Here is a 6,751-nt window from a genome sequence, read left to right as displayed (position 1 = left end):
ACCATTCTAATCTACTCTGTTCCTATTCCTGAAACCTTTATGACTTTGGCCTTTGTGTTGTTTTCTAGGTGACCAGCGGTGACATCTAAAAGAAGAAAGAAAGCATTAGTAACATGAAAAACAGATCTACCTTTAGGGAATGTGCTCCTTGGCTCTAAATTCCAAACTTTGATCTTTTCATTCAACTTAGAATTTATGAGTACTTACTTATGCCAGGTATTTTGTGAGACTTTGAACTAAGAGGTTGTGTAAGATTTAGCCCCTGTACAGGAAGAGTTTATAATTCTGTGGGGGAAACAAACATATGAACAAATATTTGCCATATTACAAAGCATAAGAGCAAGAATAGAGGTGCTATGGGAACACAATATGGGAGCCTAACAGTGTTAGAAAAAAATCCTCAGCCGGGCACGGTGGCTCACACTTGTAATCCCAGCACTTTGGGAGGCTGAGGCGGGTGTATCACCTGAGGTCAGGAATTTGAGACCAACCTGGCCAACATGGTGAAACCCTGTCTCTACTAAAAATACAAAATTAACTGGGCATGGTGGCACATGCCTGTAATCCCAGCTACTTAGAAGACTGAGGCAGGAGAATCGCTTGAACCTGGGAGGCAGAGGTTGCGGTGAGCCAAGATCGCGCCATTGCACTCCAGCCTGGGCAACAAGGGAGAAACTCCGTCTTGATAAGAGAAAAATCCTCATGGAAGATATAGTTAAGTTGAGTATTGAAGCGTAAGGAGAAATGTACTAGGCAGACATTAGACAGAACAGCATGAGGAAAGGCAGAGAGAGATGAAAGAACATGGAATGTTTGGGGACCATCAGAAAGTTCCCTCTAAGGGCTTTCCAAAAATTCATAACTATACTGAGGTGGGAGACTGGCAGTACTTGTTTTCTGGTCACAACCCTGCTGACCAAAACAGGATATGGTCCAGACAGGACAAAATAAAGAAACCTGCAGGAAACAGCAGATGGCAACAAAAGTGATCCCTAGTTGCTTTTTTTTTTTTTTTTTCCAAGACGGAGTCTTGCTCTGTTGCCCAGGCTGGAGTGCAGTGGCATGATCTTGGCTCACTGCAATCTCTGCCTCCCGGGTTGAAGTAATTCTCCTGCCTCAGTCTCCCGAGTAGCTGGGATTACAGGCATGCACCATCATGCCTGGCTAATTTTTGCATTCTTAGGAGAGATGGGGTTTTACCATGTTGGCTAGATTGGTCTCGAACTCTTGACCTCGTGATCCACCCACTTCAGCCTCCCAAAATGCTGGGATTACAGTCATGAGCCACTGTGCCCACCCCACTAGCTGCTTTCATTGCTTACTGAGATATGGCACTCCCACCAGGCCATGATAGTTTACAAATGTCGTGGCAACAACCTAGAAGTTACCACCCTTTCCATAGCAATAACCTGGAAGTTATTGCCTGTTTCCTAGAAAATTCTAAATAACCCACTCAGTCATTTGCATTCACCCATCCCTTAATTTGCATGTAATTGAAAATGGGTCTGAGTATAAATACAGTTGCCAAGGACCCAGACCTTGCCAACCCTGGTGCTCTGCCTGTGAGGTAGCTGTGCTCCACAAGGAGCAGTACACTTCAATCAAAGATTACTGTCTCACACTACTGGCTTGCTCTTGACCTTTTTTTTTTTTTTTTTTTTTTGAGGCAGAGTCTAGCTCTGTCGCCCAGGCTGGAGTGCAGTGGCACGATCTGAGCTCACTGCAACCTCCGCCTCCTGGGTTCAAACGATTCTCCTGCCTCAGCCTCCCAAGTAGCTGGGATTATAGGCACACACTATCACACCTGGCTAATTTTTTTATTTTTAGTAGAGATGGGGTTTCACCATGTTGGCCAGGCTGGTCTCAAACTGATCTCAGGCAATCTACCCGCCTTGGCCTCTCAAAGTGCTGGAATTACAGGCTTAAAAATTGTAGCAATTTTGTAATGTTCTGCAGTATCAAATATTCAGTCAGTGTGCAAATAATCTCATAGTCTACAGATTGAATCGAAATTCCAAAATGTCTATACATTGCAATTGGTTCATATGTCTCATAAATTTCTTTATTCAATAGTCACTTTTTTCCTCACAACTGGTTGCTAATAAATGATAAATTTGTATTGTAAAAAAAAAAAGAAAGTTCCTTCTAATTAGAATGGTACATTTATGATGAAAAAATTAGAAATGTAGGATGAGACCTTTCCTTATGGAATTTGTTTTTTGTTTCTTTTTTGAAGACAGAGCCTTGCTCTATCCCCCAGGCTGGAGTGCAGTGGCACGATCTCAGCTCACTGCAACCTCCGCCTCCTGGGTTCAAGCAATTCTTATGCCTCAGCCTCCCGAGTAGCTGGGACTATAGGTGTGTGCCACCACGCCTGACTAATTTTTTTATTTTTAGTAGAGATGGGGTTTCACCATGTTGGCCAGGCTGGTCTCAAACTTCTGACCTCAGATGATCTGCCCGCCTCAGCCTCCCAAAGTGTTGGGATTACAGGCTTGAGCCACCATGCCTGGACCCTTATGGAATTAAAGCTTTATCATGTAGGCCAATGTTTCCCAAGCTTCACTTACTCATATTCTACCTTCACCATTTTAACTTCTTGAATTTAGACAATAATATAATAATATGTTTGAAGTTGTGATTTTGTTATATTTTCCTTTTTTGTTGTTTTTTGAGACAGAGTCTCACTCTGTCACCCAGTCTGGAGTGCAGTGGCGTGATCGCACACTGCAGCCTCAACCTCCTGGGCTCAAGCGATCCTCTCTCAGCCTCCCGAGTAGCTGGGACAACAGGCATGAGCCACCACAGTCAGCTAATTTTTAAGTTATTTGTAGGGACAGGGTCTCACTTTGTTGCCCAGGCTGGTCTCGATCTCCTGCACTCAAGCAATCCTCCTACCACGGCCTCCCAAAGTGTTGGGATTACAGGGATGAGCCACCACACTCAGCCTAGTATTTTTGCGTATACTACTTTATACACTTTTCTCGGTGGTTGCTCTAGATATTACAATATAAATATGTATCTTATCACAGTGTACTGGTATCAGTGTTTGAGTGCACTTTGAGTGAAGTATAGAAACCTTACATTTAGATCCCCTTTCCCCACTTTAAAAATATATAATTATCTTACTTATTTGCTCTATACACATTGAGCACCACATTTGGTTGTGTTACAATTTTTGCTTTAGGCATTAAATATAATTTTAAAAACTCATAAAGAGGATAGTATACCCCTACTTTTGCCCAATCCAATATTCTTCTTTCCTTTCTGAAGTTCCAGGTCTCCTTCTTTTATCACTTCCTTCCTGTTTAGAGAACTTCTTTTAGCCATTCTTTTTTTTTTTCTTTGAGACAGAGTCTCGCTCTGTTGCCCAGGCTGGAGTGCAATAGCATGATCTCGGCCCACTGCAACCTCTGCCTCCTGGGGTTCAAGCGATTCTCCTGCCTCAGCCTCCTGAGTAGCTGGGATTACAGGTGCACGCCACCACATGCAGCTAATTTTTTGTATTTTTAGTACAGACGAGGTTTTGCCATGTTGGCTAGGCTGGTCTTGAACTCCTGACCTCAGGTGATCCACCTGCCTCTGCTTCCCAAAGTGCTGGGATTACAAGAGTGAGCCACCTCGCCCAGCCTTTTAGCCATTCTTTAAGGGTAGGTTTGTTAACAACAAATTTACTTAATTTTCCTTTATCTGAAGGTATTTCTTTGTTAGAACAGTTTTAGATTTATAGAAACATTGCAAAGATAGTACAGAGAGTTTCCATATACCCTACATCCAGTTTCTCCTATTATTAACCACTTATATTAATATAGTACATTTGTTACAATTAATGAAGCAGTATTAATACATTATTATTAAAGTCCTTACTTTATTCAGAGTTCCTTAGTTTTTACCTAATGTACTTTTAAAAAGTTATATTTAGCAGCAAGGTCTTGCTCTGTTGCCTAGGCTGGAGTGCAGTGGTGTGATCATAGCTCACTGCAGCCTTGAACTCCTGGGCCCAAGTGATCCTCTTGCCCTAGTCTCCTGAGTCGCTGGGACTTCAGGTACATGCCACCATGCCCAGATAATTTTTTAAAAATTTCTGGAAGAGATGTGGTCTAGCTATGCTGCCCAGGCTGGACTGGAACTCCTGGCCTCAAGTGATCCTCCCACCTTGGCCTCCCAAAGTGCTGGGATTACAGGCATGAACCACCATGCCTGGCCACCTAATGTCCTTTATCTGCTCCAGAATACCATCTGGAACACTGCATTACATTTAGTCATCATGTCTCCTTAGGCTCCCCTTGGCTATGACAGTTTCTCAGGTGTTTATTGTTTTTGATGACCTTGATAGTTTGAGAAGTACTCGTCAGTAGTTTTATAAAATATTCAAATTTATCTGATGTCTGTTGATATGGTTTGGCTCTGATATGGTTTGGATGACTCCCATCCAAATCTCACCTTGAGTTGTAATCCCCATAATCCCCATGTGTCAATGGTGGGACCAGGTGGAGGTAATTGGATCATGGGGGCGGTTTCCCCCATGCTGTTCTTGTGATAGTGAGTGAGTCTCATGAGATCTGATGGTTTTATAAGCATCTGGCATTTCCCTTCCTTGCATTCACTCCGTCCTGCCACCCTGTGCAGAAAGTGCTTGCTTCTCCTTTCCTTCAACCATGATTGTAAGTTTCCTGAGGCCTTCCCAGCCATGTGGAACTGTGAGTCAATTAAACCTCTTTCCTTTATAAATTACCCAGTCTCGGGTATTTCTTCATAGCAGTGTGAGATTGAACTAACACACTTGTCTCATTATTAAACTGAGGTTATGGATTTTAGGGAGGAAGACCACAGAAGTGCCATTTTCATCACATCATATCGTGGATACATACTATTGATGTTGATCTTGATCACCTGACTGAAGTAGTGTTTGTCAGGTTTCTCCATAGCAAAGTTATTCTTTTTCTCCTTTTCCATACTATACCTTTGAGATGGAGTTTCGCTCTCGTTGCCCAGGCTAGAGTGCAGTGGCACGATCTTGGCTCACCACAACCTCTGCCTCTGCCTCTGCCTCAGCCTCCCAAGTAGCTGTGATTACAGGCACATGCCACCATGCCTGGCTAATTTTGTATTTTTAGTAGACTGGCTTTCTTCATGTTGGTCAGGCTGGTCTCAAACTCCCGACCTCAGGTGATCCACGTGCCTTGGCCTCCCAGAGTGCTGGGATTACAGGCATGAGCCACCGCACCCGGCCATACTATACTCTTAGAAGTCACTATGTGCATTCAAACTGAAGGAATAGAGCTATGCTCCGCCTCCTTGAGGGGCAGAATATCTACATAAACTATTTAGAATTGTACATGGGAAATTTGTCTCTATCTACCTATATGTATGTATGTATGTATGTATGTATGTATCTATCTATCTATCTATCTATCTATCTATCTATCTATCTATCTATCTGCTATAGTTCGAATGTGTCCCCAAAAGTTCATGGTTGGAAACATAGTTAAAGAAGTGAGGGCCGGGCGCGGTGGCTCAAGCCTGTAATCCCAGCACTTTGGGAGGCCGAGGCGGGCGGATCACAAGGTCAGGAGATCGAGACCAAAGTGAAACCCCGTCTCTACTAAAAATACAAAAAATTAGCCGGGCGCGGTGGCGGGCGCCTGTAGTCCTAGCTACTCAGGAGGCTGAGGCAGGAGAATGGCGGGAACCCGGGAGGCGGAGCTTGCAGTGAGCCGAGATCGCGCCACTGCACTCCAGCCTGGGCAACAGCGTGAGACTCCGTCTCAAAAAAAAAAAAAAAAAAAAAAAAAAAAAAAAAAAAAAGAAGTGAGGTCCTTAATAGGTAATTAGACCATGAAGGCTTTGCCCTCCTGAAAAGATTAATGCTGTTATCTCAGGAGTGGGCTCCTGATAAGTCCAGACCTCTTCCTCTCTGTCTCACATGTTTATTTGCCCTTCCATCATAAGATGACCCTTGCTACATGGCACCAACAGCCTCCAGAATCACAGCCTCCAGAATCATGAGCCAAATAAACGTCTGTTCTTATTAAACTACCCAGTGTATGGTATTCTGTTACAGTAGCAGAAAATGGACTAAGACACTATCTGTCTATCCATTCAGCCATCCAGCAATCCATCTGATCAAGTCATTTGTTTACAACAGTATGAACTCATGGATTATGTTTGGGATTTTCTTTCTTTCTTTTCTTTTCTTTTCTTTTTTGAGACAGGGTTTTGTTTTGTTGCCAAGGCTGGAGTGCAGTGGTGTGATCACAGCTCACTGCCACCTCTGCCTCCTGGGCTCAAGTGATTCTCCCACCTCGGCTTCCCAAGTAGCTAGGAATACAGGCGGACACCCCTGCACCCAGCTAATTTTTGTAATTTTCGTAGAGATGGGGTTTCACCATGTTTCCCAAGCTGGTCTTGAACTCCTGAGCTCAAGTGATCCACCTGCTTTGGCCTCCCAAAGTGCTGGGATTACAGGTATGAGCCACCATGCCCAGGCAGATATATATTTTATACTTTAGGTTATAATACAATACTATATTTTATTGTTCATATTGTTCTAATTTTGGACATTAGGAGCTCTTTTAGTTGCCTCCTGTGCCCTTTTACATCCTATCATTGTCTTTTTTTTTTTCTTTTGAGCACTTCTTTACTTTCTGTCACTATGAGATGTTCCAGCCTTATCTTGTATACTTCCTGCCCTAATCTGGCAATTCTTTTCTTTCTGCTCTAAAACAAATGTTGTGCCACTTTATTCTGG

The sequence above is a fragment of the Macaca fascicularis genome, chromosome X (assembly GCF_037993035.2).
Source record: "Macaca fascicularis isolate 582-1 chromosome X, T2T-MFA8v1.1".
NCBI classification, from domain to species: domain Eukaryota; kingdom Metazoa; phylum Chordata; class Mammalia; order Primates; family Cercopithecidae; genus Macaca; species Macaca fascicularis.
The sequence above is the reverse complement of the archived record's forward strand: the minus strand, read 5'-3'. Positions refer to the sequence as shown.